Source organism: Talpa occidentalis, unplaced genomic scaffold (assembly GCF_014898055.3).
Source record: "Talpa occidentalis isolate TD23 unplaced genomic scaffold, MPIMG_talOcc4v2.1 talOcc4.15, whole genome shotgun sequence".
Classification (NCBI taxonomy): domain Eukaryota; kingdom Metazoa; phylum Chordata; class Mammalia; order Eulipotyphla; family Talpidae; genus Talpa; species Talpa occidentalis.
In genome coordinates, this window is record NW_023601543.1 from 40,705,570 (window position 1) to 40,730,425 (window position 24,856).

The following is a 24,856-nucleotide window of genomic DNA, read 5'->3' on the forward strand; positions in this document are numbered from 1 at the left end:
TTCGGAGCAGTCTGATGTCAGCCAGATTGGTTTTCCTTTGAATGTTATCTGTTTCTTCCCTCTTGTCAGCTTCATTATTTTTTCGTTGTCTTGGATTCTTGGGAGCTTTACTATTATGTGTCTTGCTGTATTTTTTCTTTCGTCGTGAAGTTTGGTGTTCTCCTTGCTTCTTGTATATCAATTTTCACCTCCTTCTTCACGTTGGGAAGTTCTCTTCAATTATTTCCTTGAATATGTTCTCTGTTCCTACATTCTTCTCTCCTCTTTCTGGGATTCCTATAACTCTTATATTTCCCTTCCTCATGGAGTCAGATAGTTCCCGAAGTGTTTCTTCGGTCTTTTTCCTTCGTACTTCTCTTTCCTTTTCTGTTTTGGTTCTTTTTATTTCTGTGTCTTCAAGAGTACTTATTCATTCTTCCATTTCATCTATTCTGCTTTCATTGCTTTTCCCAGAGTTCTTTAGTGCCTCCATTAATTCTTTGATCTCCTGCATTTCTTTTACTTCCCTCTTTAGGGACTCAATTTCATTTCTTCTGATCGTTGATTATTTTCCCCTCATCATGTTTTCCTTTATGACTTCTGTCAGTTTTTTAATCATGGCAACTTTAATTTCTCTTCTGAAAGGCTCAGACGTTCTTCCAATTTACTGTTGTTTCAATCTGGGGGGTGGTTTTCTTTTTGTGATGTGCTTTTTTCCCAAGGAGTTGATAGGTTACGTGTGGTTCTTCTATTCCTTACTTTCTGTTTTCTAGTTTGCCATATGCATTGGGGACACTGAGTTTCTGGGACTGGCCGGCATTTGGGTGAACTTCTCCGCTCCCCTCTGGCTCCTCCGGGAGCCATCTGTAGGTTTCAAGCAGTCTTCAACAAAGAAAGGATCCTGTTCTAAAATGCTGATTCGGGGACACGGTTCCCTGTGTGCCTGGTCTGCCCTGGTGGTGGGTTTCCACTCCCCCTCTGGGCTCGGACTGCAGGCCAGAAGGGGCCTGGTATGGGCGAACTTCCCAGCTCACCTCTGGCTCCTCAGGGAGCCTTCTGCTGGTTTCAGGCAGTCTTTACTGAAGAAAGGTCCCTATTCTCAAATGGCGATTCAGAGACAGACACACTCTCCTATACACTGGATCTGCCCCAGCTGTGGGTGCCCGTTCCCCTCTGGGTTTGGACTGCTGGTCAGAAGAGGCCTGGCTTGGGAAAACTTCCCAGTTCACCTCTGACTCCTCCGGCAGCCTTCTGCAGTTTCTAGCAGGCTTTACTGAAGAAAGATCCCTATTCTAAAATGGTGATTTGGATACAGGCATACTCTTCCACATGCCCGGTCTGCCCCTGCCTTGGGTGCCCACTCCCCCTCTGGGTTCGGACTGCTGGCCAGTTGGGGCCTAGGGTGGCAAACTTCCCAGCTCACTCTGACTCCTCCGGGAGCCTTCTTCCGGTTTCAAGCAGCCTTTTTTGAAGAAAGTTCCCTTTTCTAAAAAGGCAATGTGTGTTCGTATGCCCATGCACCCCCGGTCTGTCCCGGGAGTGGGTGCCCACTCCCCCTCTGGGCTCGGACAGCTGGCCAGAAGGGGCTTGGCGTGGACGAACTTCCCAGCTCACCTCTAGCTCCTTCGGGAGCCTTCTGCCAGTTTCAAGCAGTCTTTACTGAAGAAAGGTCCCTATTCTAAAATAGCGATTCAGAGACAGGCACAATCTTCTGCACGCCTGGTCTGCCCCGGCCATGGGTGCCCGTTTCCCTTCTGGGCTCGGACTGCTGGTCAGAAGGGGCCTGGCGTTTGCGAATTTCCCAGCTCACCACCGGCTCCTCTGGGAACCTTTTGTTGGTTTCAAGCAGTCTTTACTGAAGAAAGGTCCCTATTCTATGGAGTGTTGGTGATTTTATTTTCTGGTCGCTAGGTGGCGCCAGAGATCTCTCCTAGTGTCCTTGAGGAGCTGTTTTTTTCACCCCGTGGGACAGGGAACAGAGTGGGAATGGTGGGGAAAGCCTCAACGGCTTTGGGGTGCTGTGTCTGCCATTTGCCCCACCGTCGTGGGGAACCCATGCCCCGAATTTCGTGCCCTGGGTCTCAGTTCCAAAGCCCTCAGGTCCAAGACGCGGGCTGTAGCCCAGTTCAGTGTCTGCAGAAATGGCGCCTTTTGCACCCTGCTCCCGTGTCCGGGTGCCTGGTTTCTGATTACTCAGTAAGGGACATTCACCTCAGTGAGGGCCGAGATCCACATTTGCTTTTCAAGCATGCTGCTTTTCTGCACAAGCTTACTGGCTGGCCTGGGGCTGTGGTGTAAGTTTCCAGAAGTCTTTGTTTTTCTCTAATGGCGCCTGGAGCAGTTTGCTCACCTCCGGGGCAAATCCTGCAGGGTTCTCCACAGCTCCATTTCACAGGGTGTGGTGGCTGAGATAGTTCCTTTCCACTTGCAGTCCTGCTTGATGCGTAGTTTGTTCTTGGTTGTTTTAGTTTTTTTGGGGGGGTTTTCCTCCTTTCTTTGGTCAGAGAGTGCCGACTTTGTGGGTGGGGGAGGGTAGCAGGTTTCTGCGCTTTCCTCCCTTCTAGTCCTCTTTTATGGCAACTTTCTTCTTCGGGTAGTTTGCTGGAGCCGTCCGTTTATCTTCTGTGTGCCAGTTCTCACTGGGACCTGCCGCTTTTCCTCCCTATTAACCTTTTTTTAATGGGAGATCTTACTCACAGCATCTCCTCGCTGCCATGTTGCTCCGCTTTTCCCCCTCTCAAATCTTAAGGACAGTCTTGAAGGATCGTGTAGTTTTGGCTGTTAGCTTTTATCTTTAAGTATTTGGAACATACCATTCTGTTCTCTCCTCCCTCATAATGTATTCAGAGTTGTCTGATGTCAGCCCAATTGGGATACTTTTATGGGTTATCTGTTTCTATCCCCTTGCCAGCTATGATATTCTTTCTTTGTCCTGAACTCATGGAAGTTTCACCATTACGTGTATTAGAGTTGTTCTTTTTCTTTTCCTAGGTATGCTAGGTTTCTTTTAATTTCTGTATTTTTATTTTTATTACCTTCCCTTGGTTTGGGAAGTCATCCTCCATTATTTCTTTAAATACAGCTTTTCTTCCTTCGCCCTCTTTCCCCCTTTGGTATCCCCATTATTCTGTTGCCATCTCACATGGAGTTTGATACTTGCAGTTTTTCTTCATTTCTCTCTTTCCTTCTTTACCTGGCTTCTCTTAATATCTGCATCTTCAATTTAACTCATATTTCAACTTGATCTAATTAAATTCCACGACTTTCTGCTATTTTTCATGTCCTATATTTCTCTTTTTAAATACTGAAATTTCATTCTTATCTAATTTAGAGTTTCATTTTCTACTTTCAGTTGATTGATTTTATGTCCAAAGATTTCATTTTTCTGAGTTTTCTTCCATTTTTTGGAATTTCTTTATCATTAAAATTCTAAACACTGTCTATGATAGGGCAAACATAACTTCCATGTCTATGAATTGGGGTTCTGGATTTTTTCTCTATGTATCATAATATTCCTTTGAACATTCATTTTGCCATTTATTTTATTTAACATTATTCTGGTTATTTCCTTTGGAACCCAACTGCTGTATGTAGGACTTCCTCTAACCATGGTTACTGCCTCCTCACTGAGCAGGGGTTTCACCTATTTGGGCAAGCAGCTAGCAGGGTCTAATGGGAAATTGTGAGGTCTCTGGGAGATCTGGGTGGGCACTGGAGGGGTATCAAGGCAAATGACAAAGTTTCTGTCCACTATGGCTCCTTCCTTGATGTGGGTCTAGGGTTTCACCCATTTGAACAGGTGCTGGCATGGTCTTGCATGGGGTCACAAGACCTCTGGCCACTCTGGAACCTTGCCTGACACAGTTCCACATGGGACTGAATAGGGGTTTGTGATAAGTCTCAAGGCCTCTGTCTATTTTTGCCAGTGCTGGGAGGGTCATTTGGGAGATTCCCATATCTCTTGCCACTCTGGCACATTCCTGGACACAGGTTTGGGGTCTCACCAGTCCAGGTGTGCCCTGCAATGGGAGTTATGCAGAAGGTTGCAAGGCCTCTGCTTGTCAGGGCAGTCATTGGCAAGATTCCACTGCAAATTTCAGTGGGCACTGGTGGGGTCTCTCAAAAGATCACAGGGCCTCTGCTGGTCTGGAAGGTAATTGTGTGGTTGTTGAATTCTTATAGATTACATTTATGAACTTCCTAAAGCTTTCCTAATGACTTCATTATTTTTCAAACTACAAAGTCATACAAAATCAGAGTTGGAAATTCTAACACTTACTAACTAGCCCATTGGAAGATACTGACATCCAATTTATATCCCCCAGAAAATGAGACCCATTCAAGAAAGGAATTGAATCAACAGCAGTTTTATAAGGCTTCCCATAGAACTCTAATGTTCAACCATGATTGGGAACCATTTATCTAATTCAACCCTTATCATATATTTAAAATGCTACATATTCTAAAGTCCAGATAATTATGTAGAGTATTAACGTAGTTCATCTTTTAATTTTGTATATAGAAAACATAAGTCACAAATAGACTGAGGGGCAAAATCAAGTCCTATTATATTATATGGATTTCTCAGTTTATAACTCACTTCATTTTGGCATTCTACTGAAGAATCAATGAAAATTATTAGAGAAGGGAATGATAGGAGAGAAAAAGGTTTTCTTTACTAATATTTAGTAATGTTGAAGCAATTACAAGGAGGTTCTAAATAAGAATGACTTGTAGCTTCAATAAGAATGAATGAAAAGCATGATTCCTTCTAGCTCCATCCATGTTGCTGCAAACTGCATGTGTTTAGCTCAGTGAAATAAGTCAGAAAGAGGATGATCTCACTCATAGGAGGAATTTAGAAAACCTAAATAAGGGACCAGGAAAAAGACTAATAAATACAAAGTTAAAATCAAAATCAACAAGCAACTATAAACCAGAGACACACGGTGGGGGGGGGGGTGGGGAGAGGAAGGATTAGGGTCAAAATAAGGGGGGTGCAATTGTATGGGGACTATAACCAAAATGAAAATGCATACATTGTGCAAAAATGAAAAATGATGTAAGAATTATATAAAATAAGATATTAAAAAAGAAAAAAAGAATGAATGCAAAATAAAGGTAATAAAGAAAATTGATCCAATAATTTTTATATTACCTACAGTGTATTCATTAATGAAGAGTACAATAGGAATATAATGCAGGATCTTTAAATTTAAAAACATATATCTATGTTATAGATGCATAATATATATACCATATACATATATATTACAGATGTATAATACCATATATATATATATATGAAAACATCTGTGAATCATCATGGGAAATCAATGTCACCGTCAACTAAGTATTTTTGTTGCCCAATGATGTGTTTGGCATTTAATAAATGCTTATTATATATTGAGGACATGAATATATGCAAAATAAGCAGGAAACATTAGTAGCTTATCAAGAGGAAAACTAACTCTAGACTGCAGTGGTTGGAAAATCTTATGTATAAGAAATTACAGTTAATCCCTGAGGAGAAGGGGATTTTGTATAAGTACAAAATAAGGGGACAAGTGATACAAGACAAGAAAATATGCATAAGAAAATTAGTTCATGATGGCTGGCATAGAGGAAATTGACTAGAACAGATTTATTTAGGAAATCAGTAACAAAAAGAAGGACATGCTGATGTCAGATTATAGAGAATCTTAAGTGGTGCTCAACTGGGAGTTTTATCTTGAGGGCAGCTGGTGACCATTACTTATTTCTGAAAAGGCAGATGATCTATTGAATGTGGTATCACTTATACATTCAGTCTTCATAATGATTTTCTTCTACTGAAAAAATATTACAGTTCAAATAAGCTCTACTTACTTCCAGAAAAAGGAAATTACTGTAGCATGAAACTGTTAGAGTTTATAACTGCCAATATATATTTTAAAATTTAACTTGTTAGGGGATTATTGCTAAGTATCATACTGGCAATTTTTTTAAAATGGAACATACTCAAGGGATTGTTAGTATGATCAATTTTCTTGAGTTTATAAGAAAACATATTTAGAAATAAAACACTGTATATAGCAACAAGTCTAGATTGGTAGCTTTTCTGTTTGACTGTCATATTTATCTCTTGCTAAAATCAACAAGCTTCTTTTTTTATATACTTAGGCCATTTGTTAAAAATACTAGTATTCTCATCACAATGTTTTTCTTAAACCTAAGCGAGGTGCACACATTTGAAGATATGAGCACAGGAAATTACTAAATTATTTGACAATGAAGAAATATTACAAGGAAATTCTGATATTTCACTACAAAATATTGCCAATTATGGAAGCTGTCAATTTAACAATAGGCTTATTCACTATGGTGCTTGATTAATGTGAAATTATTCAGTTGGCTAACTTGTGGTTGGCCTATTTTTGTGTCCAATTAGTATGCTAATAATGGTAATTATGTTCTATACTGCATGTCTCATCACCTAGAGGGTTTTTAAAATGATAAAATAATGAGAATAAACAAGCTGATGCTGACATTCAGTGGGCCATTCTAATTACTTGCTGAGAGCTCTCTGGAGAATAAACACTCAACTAGAGAAAATGATTCTTGCTTACTTTGTTAAAACTACTTTTTCTGAAAAACAGTAAAGGTTTGCTGCTGTTCTCATTATTATTGAAATATTTTATATACTTCTCCCATTTTTATTTTTTATGTATACTTTCTGTATTTACTAAAAGATACAAACTTATATTTTTTATTTATTTTTTAAATAATAAATTTTATTTTTATATTCCCCATACAATTGCAACCCCCCATTCTGACCCCAATCCTCCCCTCCCACCCCCCACCCTCCAAAAAGTGTCTCTGGTTCATAGTTTTTTTGTTGATTTTGATTTTCACTTTCTTATAGTTATTCATTTTCCCTGAACATCATAAAGGCCATTTATGACAAGCCAACAGCCAGTATCATTCTCAATGGTGAAAAGCTGAAAGCAATTCCATTAAGATCTGGAACAAGACAAGGATGTCCACTCTCACCACTGCTTTTCGATACAAACTTATATTTACATTTTATAATTTGCAATAAGGTGTTAGAAAAATAAAGTTGGAAATTATTTAATTGTACACCTTGCCACCCAGTAACTCCTATTTCTTTCTTTTTCTCCATTATCTACAAAAGAACAAAATAAATAGAAACAAAATTAAAGTGCTCTACTGACAACTTTTTTGTAATTAAGGATGTATGATGAGAAGTGATGATTTTTGCTTAATCCTCAACAAGATAACCAAACATACACAGGACAGACTATTCTCAAAAACTTAAAACAAAAACTCTGTTGTTTGGTTAATAAACCAATATTTTAAGATCACCAGATGATCTGTTTTAGGTAATCATTATGGAGTCATCATGTTATTATGATCAAGTTATTATGATAACTTATACTATTACTATACAATATATTCTATAGTATACAAAATTTAAATGTATAATTGATAATTGATACTTTCTCAACTTTCCAGATAGATATAAAGTGATTCATAGAGTTTATGTTCTAAATCATTAGAAGTTAAAATAATAGCTTGGAAATTTATAAAATAAAAGTGTTATGCAGTATAATTGTATTTCTTTAGGAGAGTAAAGCAAAAAGAAATCTCATTCCTTGGAAAACTTATGATGAAGTTAAAAAAAAAAACACACTGTTAAACGTTTAATTCCTTGCTCATCTGATAAGAAACTGTAATTTTAGGCAAATTAGTTGTGCACTCTGATCTTCAGTTAATTTAATTTTGTTTGAACTGCAATATAAGTGGGTTCAAGTAGACAAGAGTTTCTCAATTGGTTTCCATGAGACTATTACATGTGATAGTAACAAAGTTTGTATAAGAAAGGAATTATGTGTTCAAATGAATTTTGGAAATGCTGGATTAAATTGAGGTAAACATATTTGCTTACTACAGAATATCGCAAAACATTTAATGTAGAAATAATGTGTACTTTACAATTATGGGCATATATAGTACTTTTCAATTTGATCACTAAAACCTGTTTATTTCTCAAATAGCTACTACTTAACCTTCAATTACTAACACTTTACAAACAATATTTTGGAAAATATTGGATCAGACAAACATTTTAAGGTCCTTCTAAGCAACAATATATTTTTCTCACAAAACATTTAAGATCCATGATAGTAGGGAGAGGTAAAAGGAGTTGGAGTTAGGGCTGGATACAGACAGTGTGTGTAGTGGACCAGGCACAGTGAATCATTTATTTTCAGAAAGGGGAGTACAGACCCATAAGCACACAGAGGCTGGGACCACTGGTTTCAGTGACAGAAGAACTGTTTACCAGCAGCATTGGTGACAGAGTCACATTTTCCCCTCCCTGCTGAAGACTGGGGAAACAGACATGTTCAGTGTCACAGAAAAGAGTGAAAATAGGAAGGGACATGGAATTTGGGCTTGGTCAAGCAGTGAATAGAGCTCGTTCTGGAGAAAAGGGAGGGGATGCAAATCCTCCTTGAGTAGCCTTCCCTTCCCACCAAGACTGAGACAAAGTTTCAGCACTCCAAAGATTAAGCACTCCAAATTCCCATTACTCCCTCACCTGCCACCAAGTGAAACAAATATAAACAACAACATCAAAAACTAACAGTATCCTAACTAGGAAAAAGTAAATAAGGCAACACACACGCTTAGGAAGTCAGGAATTTCTGACACAAGATGGAAAGCTGAAAGATAATAATATAAGCCCAGAGACTGAGCCAGAATCCCTGCCATCTGTATCTTCTGTCCCAGGTAGCAGCCTCCAGGCCTTTCTTTCCAACAACAGAAATCAGTGAATCAAGGAGGTACAAAAAACTTAGGAGTACAAATTAATAACCTCAGAAATAAAACAATAATGAAAATAAAGTAGAAATTGAAGCTTTAAACAAGAAAGGAACAGAGATTCAGGATTTAAATGAGGAAAAGAAACCTGAAGATATATTTGAATGTAGAATAAAGGGAATAATGAATCAGTGACCTTGAAAATAGTAATACACAAAGGAATGAGGTGGTTTTCAACAGAGAGATGAGATGTAAAAATAAAATAAACATTTTGATATTATCTGAACTATTAGGAAAGACAATATAAATATGATTGTTACCTTAAAGGAGGAAGTATTTATTCAAAATAATAATAGAGAAAAACATGACAAACTTGATGGGAGATTTAAACTAGAAGCCCATGAGGTTAATTGAACACTTAGTTCTCTACAATAAATGCACACTAAGACAAATAGACAAGAAACTACCAAGATTTCAAGAAAAAGAAAGAATATTAAAGTTAGCTGGGGGGGGGGGCAACTAATTTATGAAGTTACTCCCATCAAACTGTCAAAATATTATTTCAGAAAAGAAGAGAATGGAATGACATACTCAAATATTCAGATTTAAAAAGCTGTCAGCCAAAGTTACTATACACTATAAGAGTATCATTGAGATATGAAGAAGTAATAAAGGCCTTCCTAGATAACTGAACAGGTTTAGCAGCACAATAACTCCCCTGTGATAATTGTTGAAAGAAGTTTTTCCATGAAAATGAAGAAAATCTGCAAAAAAAGAACAGAAAACAAAAGACAAAATATCAGTATCAAGCCCACATATTATTTCAAAATCAACCAAATATTAATGGAATGAACACTAATCAAAATGTAAAAAGTGGCTTGTTGGATCATAATACAAAACACAACTTTCTGCTGTCTTCAGGAGACCCATTTGAGCTCAAAAGATAAATATGTGCTCAGAGTAATTAGTTTGAAAAAATCCTACAAACAAATACTATTCTCAAAAAGGCAGGGAGAGCAATAATTTTATCAGATAAAATAGACACTAGCAAAAAAAATAGTTAACAAAAAATGGATCTGCCATGTGACCCAACAATTCCACACCTAGGAATCTACCCAAAAACACAAAAGCTCTAATTTGAAAGAAACTTACACACCTATATTTATTGAAGCACTATTTATAATAGCCAAGATATGGAAACAACCTAAATGACCCAAAAGACATTAATGGATCAAGAAGATGTTTTGTACATACATAATGGAATACTAACTACTCAGAGATGTAAAAAGATAAACTCATGCCATTTACAGGCACATGGATGGAACTGGAAATGTTGATGTTAAGTGAAATAAGTCGGAAGGAAAAAAATATCAGATGGTTTCATTTATATATGGAATATAGAAAAAACATAAAAAGGTCAGACAAAGACAAACCTTGAAAGCAGACTGTAGTAGATCTGAGATGCTCAGGAGGGAGGGGGAAAGAGAGGGAGGGAGAAATGTGCAGAGGGATGTGAAAACATAAGAGAATATTGTGATGGACTATGGCTGCTTTGGTGGTGGTAAAACCATGTGACCACACCTGAAGGGTGTCTATAAATTAACAATAATGTAAGAAAAGAATAATACATTTGAAAATAAAAAAATCACTTAATAAATCAAAATGATTTAACAAGCGACAGGAATGTACATTAAGTAATGGTTGAAGGATCAGTACATCAGAAGGACATAAAACTTATCAATATACATGCACTAAATGGAGGAACAGCAAATGATAAAGCAACTACTTACAAACCTATAAGTGGATATTGGCACATAAACGGTAACACATAAACAGTAACAGTAACACATAAACAATGGGTGACTTCAAAAGGCCAATTATAGATATGGGCAGATTAACCACAGTAAGTCAACAAGGAAACAATAAACTAAAATACAGAATTAGATAAGTTTGATCTAATAGGTATTTATAGTTTCCTGCAACCCAAAATAGCTGAGTGGACATTCATCTCAAGTGCACATTAAACATTCTTGAGATAGCCAAGTATTAATGAGTTCATATTGATGTAAATCATATCAAGTATCTCCTCTGGTCAAATCGATTTCATAATATGAATTGACCACAGAAATAGGGAAAAACCTTAAATATATGAAGACTATAAAACATGCTACTGAATTATTAAACAGGATTGAAAAAGGAATCAAAAGATAAATTAAAAAAATAACTGGAGACAAACAAAAATGAAAGCATTAGCTACTTATTGGATGAAATTAAAGTGCAACTAAGATGAAGATATATATTAATACAGGCCTACATCAATGAATAAGATCCCAAATCAATGAACAACTAATCTTTGACAAAGGAGCAAAGAATATGCAATGGAACATGGACAGTTTGTTCAATAAATGGTGCTGGGAAAACTGGACATCCACATGCAAAAAAAATGAAACTAGACCACTACCTCTCACTGTGCACAAAAATCAACTCAAAATGGATAAAAGAATTGGACATAAGACCTGAAACCATAAAATATATAGAAGAAAATATAGGTAAAACACTACAAGACATACATCTCAAAAACATATTTAAAAACTCATCACCTAAAACAGTGATAGTGAAGGGAAAGATAAACACCTGGGATTACATCAAACTGAAAAGCTTCTGCACAGCAAAAGGGACATTAACCAAAATAGAGAGACACCCCACTGATTGGGAAAAAAATCTTTGCACTCCAGTCAACTGATAAGGAACTGATCACAATAATATACACAGAACTCACACAGCTCAACCAAAAACAAAATAAAAAATCCAGTCAAGAATTGGGCAGAAGAACTCAAAAGACATTTCTCCAAAGAGGAAATGCAAATGGCCAAGAGGCATATGAAAAAATGTTTAACATCCCCTATAATCAGGGAAATGCAAATCAAAACCACACTGAGATACCACCTTACACCAGTAAGAATGGCACATATCAACAAAACAAGCAACAACAAATGTTGGCGAGGACGTGGTGGAAAAGGAACTCTCCTACATTGCTGGGGGGGGGATGTGCAAACTGGTCCAACCATTGTGGAAAAATGTCTGAAGTTTCCTCAGTTTACTAAAAATGGAGCTACCATACCATCTGGCAATTCCACTCCTAGGGATCTACCCAAAGGACACAGAAACAGTGATTCAAAAGAGCACCTGTACACTTATGATTATTGCAGCACTATTTACAATTGGTAAAACCGGGAAACAACCCAAATGCCCAAAAATAGATGACTGGATCAAGAAGATGTGGTACATATACACAATGAAATATTATTCAGCAATCAAAAAGATAAACTCATGTCATTCGCAGCAACACAGATGGAGCTAGAAGGAATTAAGCTCAGTGAAATAAGCCAGAAGGAAAAATAAAAATATTAGATGGTTTCACTTATAACAGGTATATAGAGGAACCGAATAAGACATCAGGGTAAAAAAAAAAATATCAGTACAAAACACAAAAAAGCAAAATCAGACAATTATAAACCAGAGACATACTGTGGGGGAGGAGGAGGGAGAGGGGTGAAAGGGATGGAGGGAGGAGCACTGGGGACTGTGGTTATGGTGCATGGGTGCCTTGGGGAAGGAGATTCTATGGGTCTCAATCTGAGGGGGTGGGGGGAAGCAAAACTTATCTAAAAATATAAAAAATGATAAATGTTAAAATAGAAAAATGAAAAATGAAAAAAAATCTCAAATCAATAATTTAATCTTACACCATAAAAAAGTAGGAAAGGAAGAACAAATGAAACAAAAAATAAACTAGAAAGAATGAAATAATAAAAATTAGAGTGGAAATAAATAAAATAGATGTCAATATAATAGTTTAAAAGATCAATGAGACAAAAAATTGGTACTCTGAAAAGAAAAATGAAATAGAGAAAGTTCCAAGTCAGCTCATAAAAGGAGAAGAGGGTGAAACTTTATGAAATATAATCAGAATTGAAAGTGATTTACAAGAGAGCTCACAAACACAGACAATAAGAAATTATTGTGAACGTTTATGCCAATAAATTAGATTATCTCAAAGAAATACATCCATTTTTTGAAGCACACAATCTTCCAAGACAGATTCAGGAAGAAATAGAAAATATGGGCAAATCACAAACAAAGGCATTATTAATCAAAAGTCTATGAAAAAAAAAAGTTCAGGACCAGACAGTTGCACTTGTTAATTCTACCCAAACCTGCAAAGACAAAGAAATACCACCACTTCTAAAATCTTCCAAGTAATTGAGGGAAAGGGATGATTCCAAACACATTTTATATGACCAAATTTACAGTGATAACATTGACAGACAAAAAACAACACAATAAAGGAAAAATCCATGGAGCAATTTCCTTAATGAACTTAGATGAAAAAAATCTTCAACAAAATCATGGAAAACAATGTTGAACAACACTTTAAAAGATTCATATGTCAAGACTAAGTAGGATTGATTCCAGAGGTACAATGATGGTTCAACATCTGCAAATCAATTAGGCAGGAGAATGATATAAAATTAATTCTAATTGTGAAATAAAAACTGAAGCTAACATTACTTGTTGATGACATAATATACATAGAGTAGGCTAAAGACTCCACAGAAAAACTAAATATATATAAATCAAATCAGCAATTTTTCAGGCTATAAAATCACTACACAAAAATCTTTCACCTTCCTATAAACCAACAATGAAGTAGATTAAGAAATTAAGAAAAGTTCCTCACAATACCACAAAAATTAATTATCTAGGAATAAACCTAACAATGGAGGCAAAGAACCTATGCAAAGAAAATTATAAAACTTTGTTAAAAGAAATATCAGCCCAGAAATAACCCCACACATTTATGGATAGATAATCTATGACAGCGAGTGAAGAATATACACTGGAACAAAGAAAATCTCTTTAGTAAATGGAGTTGGGAAATTTAGAATGCTAAAGTATAAAACTAGTCCTTTGTCATACACAAAAAGCATATCAACGTGGATAAAAGACTTGGATATAAGATCTGAAATCATATGATACAAAGAAGAAAATAGGCAAAGAAGAACTCCAAAACATAGGTTTCTGAGATTTCTTTGAAGATTCTTCCTAGCATCACGGATGTCAAATATCTACAAAGATATCATCCAATGCAACAAAATGAGAACAAGTAACCCAATCAAAAAATGGGCAGAAAAGCTAAATAAGCACTTCTCTAAATGTATACAGATGGTCTATGGACACATGAAAAAATGTTCATCTTTATTTATCATTAGAGAAATTCAAATCAAAACCACAATGAGATATCACCTCACATCTGTGATAATGGCCCATGTCAAAAAAACAGAAATGACAACTTCTGGGGAGAGTTTGAAGAAAAAAAAAAAACACTCTTACAGTGTTGGTGAGAATGTAGACTTGTTCAATACCTCGAGAGCAGTGAGGAGGTTTCTCAAAAGACTAAAAAAAGACTTGCCATATGACCAGCAATCCTAGGTATCTACCTGAAGAACACCAAAATATCCATTTGAAAGGAACCCTGTATTCCTGTATTTATTGCAGAACTGCTTACTATAGCCAAGCTATGGAAACAATGGAAGTGCCCAAAAAGAGATATGTGGAATATATATAGAGTGGAATGCTGCTCAGTAATCAAAAATGATAAATTGATGCCTTATACAGCAACATGAATGGTTCATGAATGGATTATGGTACTCAAAATAAGACAGAAAGAGAAGAATATATACAGGATGGTGTCACTTGTATATGGAATATAGAAAAATCAAGTAAAGGATCTGACAAACTTAACCATTAAAACCAACATGTGAGAGTTGACTAGAGATTTGAGACATCCAGTGGGGGAGGGGAGAAAGGACACTTAAGAAAAGGGCGGGGAGGTCCTCCCCGGTGGCACAGTAGTTGAGTGCTGGGTTGTGAAGCTGCCCGCAGCCTCTGCAGTGCCAGTTCCATCCCCGGCCACTGGGCGAGGGTCCTACATGGCATGCAGATCTCTCCTGCCGCCCACTGCTCCCCTCAGCAGTGTACTTTGGTCCTTCTGCCTGTTCTGCTCCCTGCTCTGGCTCTGGTGAATTCTCTCAACTTCCTGCACTTCTGACTGTATCCAGTGCTTGTATAAATAAATAAATAAATAAATAAATAAATAAATAAATATTTTTTTAAAAAATGAAAGAAAGAAAAGGGAGGGGAGAGCACACAGCAGATTATGATGGAGGACTAGGAGTGCACTGGTGGTGTGAGTGCTATGATGATGTAAAATAATTGTATTTGAATAAAAATAATTTAAAAAGAAATGAAGAAACAAATAAATGGAAATGTATTCCTTTGTTATGGATTGGAATAATACTTAAAATGGTCATCTTACTCAAAGTACTATATAGATTCAATGCAATAGCTATCAAACTTTCAATAGCAGTCTTCAAAAACAATGGAAAAATGATAATGCCATTTTTTTTTTGGAAGAGAAAAGATCCTGAATAACTGACACAATCCTAAGAAGAAAAGAACAGATATCTCAATCTCTAAGACTTGAAATTATACAACAAAGATACAGTAATCCAAAACCAATATGGAATTGAAACAAAAATTGACATATAGATCAATGGAATAACATTAAGACCCCAGAATAAGGAGACAAATATTTAGAGAAAATTAATATATGAAAAATAAGTGAATGGAATATAGAAGGGAAAGTCTCTTTAACAAACTGTGTCAAAACTTGGTAGCCTATGCAAAAGAATGAAACTATATCACTATCTCATAGATTCAAAATGTATCAAAATAGGGCCTCCCCTGGTGGCACAGCGGTTGAGCGCTGGGCTGCGAAGCTGCCCGCAGCCTCTGCAGCACCAGTTCGATCCCCAGCCGCTGGGTCCCACATGGCACGCAGACCTCTCCTGCCACAGACCTCTCCTGCCATGCCCACTGCTCCCCTCAGCAGTGGCACGCAGATCTCTCCTGCCACAGACCTCTCCTGCCACACCCGCTGCTCCCCTCAGCAATGTATTTTGTCGGTCTGCCTGTTCTGTTCCCCGCTCTGGCACTGGTGAATTCCCTCACCCTCCTGAGCTTCTGACTGTAGCCAGTGCTTGTATAAATAAATAAATAAATGTTTAAAAAAATATATTGGACCTGAGACCTGAAACAATAAGACACATAGAAGAAAACATGCAGAACAGTCAACAAAATTGACTGCAATGATATCTTTAGAGACTCTAATATTTAGGGTAGGAAAAGCAAAAATAGGCAAATTCAGTAACATCAAACTCAAAAGATACTGTATAATGAAAGATATTATCAGTAAAATGAAAAATTAAATACACCCAACCAAATGGGAGAAAATATTTCCACATTATACATCAGGCAAGGTGCTAATACTAAAAATCTGCAGAAAAGTCATAAATCTCAACAAATGAAAACAACCTAGACTGGTGCGTAGAATTGCTAAGTAGACACTTCTCCAAAGAAGACATAGACATGATACAAAGAAGACACATGGAAAATGCTTACCAGCACTGAGCATAAGGGAAATGCAAATCAAAAACATGAGGATATATCACATTACAGCTGTGATAATAGCTAATATCAAATACACCAGAAATAATAAGTGTTGGGAAGGTTGTGGTGAAAAAGGACTGTAATGCACTATTGGAAAAATGGACTGATCCATTCCTTATGACAAAGTATAGAGAAGATTATCAAAGTATTATTAGATCATGATCTGTCACAGAACAGAGTAGCATGGAATCACAGTATGAATTTATGACAAGTGAAGCACAGAACATGACTTGCTCTTGAGACAGAAAAAAGAAGTCAGAGGTGATCAACATCACTCTTCAACAAAACTGAGATGGAGAAATTAAGGCCCAGATATCCCTCCAGCTCCCAGGTCATGACAACATAAACAAAGACAAACAAACTAAACTAAACATGAAGTGGTGTCCCAAACAAAAAAAAAAGCAAATAGGCAACCCATATGCCTGGGAAACATGGAAAATCTGAAAACAAGATGAAAAGCAAAAAGAATAAAACAGAAGTTCTGGGCCATCCATAAAATATGCAGAAATAGAAGACATATTAGACAAAGATATTACAACAATAATGTTGAAGAACATGGAAGCAAGGAAACACTGCTAGTAAGATCTCCCATTAAAACAAAAAAAGTTAATAGGGAGGAAAAGGGGCAGGTCCCAGTGAGAACTGGCACACGAAAGATAAACGCACGGCTCCAGCAAACTACCCGAAGAAGAAAGTTGCCATAAAAGAGGACTAGAAGGGAGGAAAGCTCAGAAACCTGCTACCCTCCCCCACCCACAAAGTTGGCACTCTCAGACCAAAGAAAGGAGGAAACCCCCCCCCAAAAAAAAACAAAACTAAAACAACCAAGAACAAACTACGCATCAAGCAGGACTGCAAGTGGAAAGGAAGTATCTCAGCCACCACACCCTGTGAAATGGAGCTGTGGAGAACCCTGCAGGATTTGCCCCTGAGGTGAGCGAACTGCTCCAGGCGCCATTAGAGAAAAACAAAGACTTCTGGAGACTTACACACAGCCCCAGGCCAGCCAGTAAGCTTGTGCAGAAAAGCAGCATGCTTGAAAAGCAAATGTGGATCGCGGCTCCCCAAGTCCCCGCGCCTGTGACCTAGGCTTGCAAGGAGACACATGGGGGCCCTCATTGAGGTGAATGTCCCTTACTGAGTAATCAGAAACCAGGCACCTGGACACGGGAGCAGGGTGCAAAAGGCGCCATTTCTGCAGACACTGAACTGGGCTACAGCCCGCGTCTTGGACCTGAGGGCTTTGGAACTGAGACCCGGGGCACGAAATTCAGGGCGTGGGTTCCCCACGACGGTGGGGCAAATGGCAGACACAGCACCCCAAAGCCGTTGAGGCTTTCCCCACCATTCCCACTCTGTTCCCTGTCCCACGGGGTGAAAAAAACAGCTCCTCAAGGACACTAGGAGAGATCTCTGGTGCCACCTAGCGACCAGAAAATAAAATCACCAACACTCCATAGAATAGGGACCTTTCTTCAGTAAAGACTGCTTGAAACCAGCAAAAGGTTCCCAGAGGAGCCGGTGGTGAGCTGGGAAATTCGCACACGCCAGGCCCCTTCTGAACAGCAGTCTGAGCCCAGAGGGGAAACGGGCACCCACTGCCAGGGCAGACCAGTCATGCGGAAGAGTGTGCCTGTCTCTGAATCGCTATTTTAGAATAGGGACCTTTCTTCAGTAAAGACTGCTTGAAACTGGCAGAAGGCTCCCGAAGGAGCTAGAGGTGAGCTGGGAAGTTCGCCCATGCCAAGCCCCTTCTGGCCAGCAGTCCGAGCCCAGAGGGGCAGCGGGCACCCACAGCCGGGACAGACCAGGGGTGCATGGGAGTACGTACACACATTGCCTTTTTTGAAAAGGGAACTTTCTTCAAAAAAGGCTGCTTGAGAGGGGCGGGCAGCATGGCGGCGAGGAGACGCTGCGAGTAAGATCTCCCATTTAAAAAAGTTAATAGGGAGGAAAAGCGGCAGGTCCCAGTGATAACTGGGACATGGAAGATAAACGGGTGACTCCAGCTAACTGCCTGAAGAAGAAAGTTGCCATAAAAGAGGACTAGAAGGGAGGAAAGCGCAGAACCCTGCTCCCCTCCCCCGACCACAAAGTCTGCACTCTCTGACCAGCAGAGAGGAGGAAAAAAACAACTAAAACGACAAACAAGAACAAACTACGCAGCAAGCGGGACTGTGAATGGAAAGGAACTATTGCAGCCACCACACCCCGTGAACGGGAGCTGTGGAGAACCCTGCAGGATTCGCCGCAGGGGTGAGCGAACGGCTCCGGGCGCCATTGGAAAACAAAGAGACTCTGGAGGAGACCTGCACACAGCCCCAGGCCGGCCGGTAAGATTGCGCGGAAAATCTGCCCGCTTGGCGCGCTTGAAGAGCAAACGCAGAAGGGATCACGGCTGCCAAGGTCCCCACACCTGCGACCTGCGACCTCACACCATACACAAAAAGAAAGCAGGAACAGCTATACTTATATCAGAAAAAATAGATATCAAACTCAAAAGATAAAAAGAGACCCCAAAGGTCACTACATTATGATCAAGGGGAAAATGCTTCAAGAAGAAATAACACTCATTAAAATATACTCAGCAAACGAAGGAGCACCAAAATATATCAGACAACTATTGTCATCTCTGAAAACAGACATCAAAGAAAACACATACGTAGTGGGTGATTTCAACACATCACTATCAACAATGGATAGATCATCAAGACAAAAAATAAGTAAAGACACTAAATCTCTAAATAGGGATCTAGAGTGCTTGGGCATAACAGACATCTATAAAACACTAAACCCCAAAAGAACGGAGTACACATTTTTCTCAAGCCCACACGGATCATTCTCCAGGATCGATCACATACTGGGGCACAAGACAAACATCAACAGATACACCAAGATTGAAATCATACCAACCATATTTTCTGACCATGAAGGCATCAAACTAGAAATAAACAATGAAAAGAAGGCAAGGAACTCTCCTGCCTCATGGAGATTGAAAACCACACTACTGGAAGACCACTGAACTAATGAGGAGATCAAAGAAAAAATTTTAAAAAATCTTTGAATTGAACGACAATGAGGACACCAATTTCCTAAATGTATGGGATGCATCAAAAGCAGTGATAAGAGGACTATATATAGTAATAGATGCTCACATCAATAAACAAGAAAGAACTCAAAGAAAGAACCTAATCTTAAAGCTCAAAGATCTAGAAAAAAACAACAAAAAAACCCAAAAACAGTAGAAGAAAAGAAATAATAAAAACCAAAGCAGAACTGAATGAAATTGAAACTAAATAAAACAATCCAAAAGATCAATGAAACCAAGAGCAGTTTCTTCAAAAAAAAATCAATAAAATAGACAAAACCATAACCAGGCTCACAAAGGAAAAAAGGGAGAAAGCACAAATAAACAGGATCATAAATGAAAGAGGAGAAAACACAACAGACACGACAGAAATCAAAAGAATAATCAGTAACTACTATGAACAGTTATATGGAAACAAGTTCAACAATCTAGAGGAGATGGACAAATTCCGACAACTCTACAATCACGCAAAGCTAGATAAAGAAGAAATAGAACACCTAAACAGCCCAATTACAAGCAGCAAAATTGAAATGGTAATCAAAAACTTCCCCAAAAACTAAAGCCCAGGACCTGATGGATTTACAAATGAATTCTACCAAATAATCAGAGACGAATTAGTGCCTATCCTTCACAAACTCTTCCAAAAAATTGAGAAGGAAGGGACAATACGAAACACGTTCTATGAAGCCAACATTACACGAATACCAAAACCGAGCAAGGGCAATACAAAAAAGGAAAACTACAGGCCAATCTCCCTAATGAACACTGATGCAAAAATCCTCAAAAAAAATTTAGCTATCAGAATCCAACAATGTATCCATAAGATAATTCACCACGGCCAAGTAGGATTCATGCCAGGGACAAAAGGATGGTTCAACATCCAAAACTCAATCAACATTATCCAACACATCATCAAAAAGAAATGTAAAACCATATGATAATATCAATAGATGCTGAGAAAGCTTTCGACAAAGTGCAACACCCATTCATGATAAAAGCCCTTGAAATTCTTGGGATACAAGGAACATAACTCAACATCATAAAGGCCATTTATGACAAGCCAACAGCCAGTATTATTCTCAATGGTGAAAAGCTAAAACATTTCTGTTAAGATCTGGAACAAGACAAGGATGTCCACTCTCACCACTGCTTTTCAATATAATACTGGAAGTCCTAGCCAGAGCAATAAGACAAGAGAAAGACATACAAGGAATCCAAATAGAAAAAGAAGACAAACTATCACTATTTGCAGATGATATGATTATATACATAGAGAACCCCAAAAACTCCACAGAAAAACTAATTCAACTCATCAATCACTTCAGTAAAGTGGCAGACTACAAATTCAACAGGCAAAAGTCAGTAGCCTTCCTATACACAAACAATAAATCTGAAGAAGAAATTAAAAAAAAATTCCCTTTTATTATAGAAACAAAAAAAATCAAATACTTGTGAATAAATCTAACAAAAGAGGTAATGCACCTATACAAAGAAAACTATAAAACACTGTTAAAAGAAATAGAAGAAGGCACAAAGAAATGGAAAGACATCCCCTGCTCATGGATTGGAAGAACAAACATTATTAAAATGGCCATCCTACCAAAAGCAATATACAGATTCAATGCTATTCCAATCAAAATTTCAATGTCATTCTTCAAAGAAATACAACAATTATTGATGAAATTCATATGGAATCACAAAAAACCCTGAATAGCCAAAGCTCTCCTGAAAAAAAAAAAAAAAAAGAAGGGAATGAAGGCATCACACTCCCAGACTTCAAACTATACTACAAAGCCATAATCATCAAAACTGCATGGCATTGGAACAAGAACAGTCACACAGACCAGTGGAATAGAATTGAAAATCCAGAAATAAACCCACAGATTTATGGTCAACTAATCTTTGACAAAGGAGCAAAGAATATGCATTGGAGTAAAGAAAGTTTATTCAATAAATGGTGCTGGGAAATCTGGGTCACTACATGCAAAAGAATGAAGCTTGACCACGACCTCACACCATACACAAAAATCAACTCAAAATGGATTAAAGAAGTAGATATAAGACCTGAAACCATAAAATACATAGAAGGAAATATAGGCGAAAAACTACGTGATTTGCACATCAAAGACATCTTTACAGGCACATCACCCAAAGCAGTGATAGTGAAGGCAAAGATAAACAGCTGGGACTACATCAAATTAAAGAGCTTCTGCACAGCAAAAGAGACAATAACAAAAACAAAGAGAAACCCCACCGGCTGGGAGAACATTTTTGCACACAACACTAATGATAAAGGACTGATCACAAAAATCTGCAAAGAGCTGATGAGACTCAACAAAAACAAAGGAAATCATCCAGTCAAAAAATGGGCAGAAGAGCTTAAAAGAAACTTCTCAAAAGAGGAATTGCAAATGGCCAACAGGTATATGAAGAAATGTTCAATATCACTTGTAATGAGGGAAATGCAAATCAAATCTACCATGTGATACCAACTTACACCAGTGAGAATGTCACATATTAAAAAAAAAAAAAAACTATCAACAACAAATGTTGGCTAGGATGTGGAGAAAAAGGAATTCTCCTGCACTGTTGGTGGGAGTGCAAACTGGTCCAACCACTATGGGAAGCTATGTAGAGATTTCTGGACCTACTAAACATTGAGCTTCCATATGATCCAGCAATTCCACTTCTAGGTATTTACACAAAGGACACAGAAACATCAATCCCAAAGAGTACCTTCACCCCTATGTTTATAGCAGCACTGTTTAGAATAGCTAAGCTTTGGAAACAACCCAAATGTCCCAAAATAGATGACTGGATCAAGAAGATGTGGTACATATACACCATGGAATATTACTCAGCATTCAAAAAAGATAAACACATGCAATTTGCAGCAACATGGATGGCGCTAGAAGGGATCATGCTCAGCGAAATAAGCCAGAAAGAAAAAGAAAAAATACCGGATGGTCTCACTCATAGCAGGAATCTAGAAAACTTAAATAATGGACCAGGAAAGTGAATAACTTTAAGAAAGTGAAAATCAAAATCAACAAACAACAAACAACTATGAACCAGAGACACTCTTTGGGGGTTGGGGTTGGGGAGTGATGGGATTGGGGTCCAATTAAGGGGGTTGCAATTGTACGGGGAATATAAAAATAAAATTTATTAAAAAAATTAAAAAAAACCAATAATGTTAAAAATGTTAAAAGAGCCACTGGAAGGTCAGTTGAATATATACAGGTAGGTGTAAAATCTAAGGAGATCTAGGAACAAAGAGAGTTCACCACCTAAGAGATTAAATATATTAAAATATCCTATTTTTTCATCCTTGTTTGCTTCCAGGATGAACCAATTTACCCTATAATATTAATTACCCTATAATATTAATATTGTGTAATATTAAATATGACATAGTTGCACAAAAATGTCCTGAGACAAAAAAATAATATTTAATTGTGTGATACAGAAGTGTTACAACTTTATTAAATTAATATATGTTAGTTGATGCACCAGGTGTCAGATTGCAGTAAACCATGATTCAACAGAGGGCTAGATTATAAACTGAAATAGTGAAATTTATTGCTTATGGATCCTTATGAAATTACATGACATGTTTCAAAGGCCCCAATGCAGAGGTCAAGGCAGGGTGCAGACAGAGCGAGAAGCATATGCCTTTATTGGGATCCGTGGATCAAGTGTTTTGGGGTTCTTGGGCTAAGGTCTTGTTAGTCAATTCAAGCCAAAATGGCAAGGTTTTCATAAGTTCTGGGGAAGTCTCACTTATGATGCACACAAGAAGAATGTCCTGAGATGTAGGAGACTATTGATCAAGGGTTGATAAAGCATTGATAAAGGTTTTTTAGGAAAGTCACATCAAAACTTGCATCTGCTTTTGGCTCTCTAAGCTGTTATTCTCTTGGGTATGCACTTGCATGAAGGAGCTAGTGTCACTTTAAGTCACCCATGGGTGGCTTGGTCCATTAAAATGGATACCAAAGCAGCAATACCGTAGAGTAGCTTAGCTAAACTCTCAATAATAAAGCTTGACTCTTAACAATCCAGGGGGCAGTTTTAATTTTAGAGCCATTTTCATTTTGCTTTCTACCACAGACTAAAGTAGAATATACATAAAAATCACTGGAACCTAAATTGTAAATGTGTGAGTGAGAACATATGTATTAGAAAACAGAGGCAGGAAGGGGGGATTGGGTTAGGCAAAGAGCTCCAGAACTTTTACAGCAAATAATGAAGCTACTGCTACCAAGGTAAGAAAGAAACTAATTTTTTCCCATGGGCTGTTGGAATTAAAATCCTTAGGAAATAGTAATAATAAATCTATACTTGAAATGAACTTGAAATAATCATGTAAACCAAGTTTGAAAATCTACAAATTTACATAAAGATCCCAGAAAAGGAAAGGGGTCAAAATTACAGCACAAATACATAAGACAAAAAACATTGTGGGAAACAGGAGATCAGAAAAACATGGGAGAAAATGATTCAAGATGTACCAGAACAGATACTGAAGCCTGCATCCCGTGGCACAAGCCTGGAGGCAAGAACGGTGCGTGCTGCCTGTATGCAGTCCCTCCTCCATGCCATCTTGGCTTGAGTCTGGAGCCCCAGCACAGGGCTGTGGGGTTGCATGCACTGAGACTGCCTGGTAAGGGAGCTACTGGCTCCAGCCATCACTGCTGTCCCTTACTTGCAGCCTGAGCCCCAGTGGGGCCAACCCCTGCCTCTTGCCCTGCCTACAAGCTGCTTCTGGGGCCCAGAGCCAGGACCTCGAGGGGGGCTGCTTCAGCCTCAGACCTCTGCTAGTGCCCAGGGCTATCAAGCCTGGCCCAAGCCATCCTGCAGCCTTCTACTGCAGTGCGGCCTGGGGCCTTCCCAGAGGCCGTATTCAGAGTTGCAACTGACACCTCTACCTGAGTCTAGGGGCCCTAGAATCAAGGTGTGCTGTCGTCGAGGGTGGGCTGCCCTCAGGCAGCATGTTCAAGCTGGCTGGAACCCCCAACTTCAGCTGCTGCTGCCGCTCCTGGAGCCCTCCTCCTGCAGCTGTAACAGCAGGGCAGAAACCAGCCACTGCCACTAGGCCTCAACATGACAGTGCCCAGGTAGTTAGCCCTGTCAAAGTAGATCTTACCTGGAGGCTTGTGCTGCAGAGCGCTGGGTTCAATTCCCCACATCCAATGTTTAAATGGCAGGAATCCGGCTTCAATATTATCCTCACAGTCACACAGATAACACTTTTTTCTGATCTTCAGTGGCAAGAAACTTACTAGAAACTCATCTGAAAATGTCACTCTGAGTATTTCATATTTACATTGTAGTTATTCATATGGTGGTTAGAATATATTTGACTCTAAGAGATAGAAAGTTTTACCAATC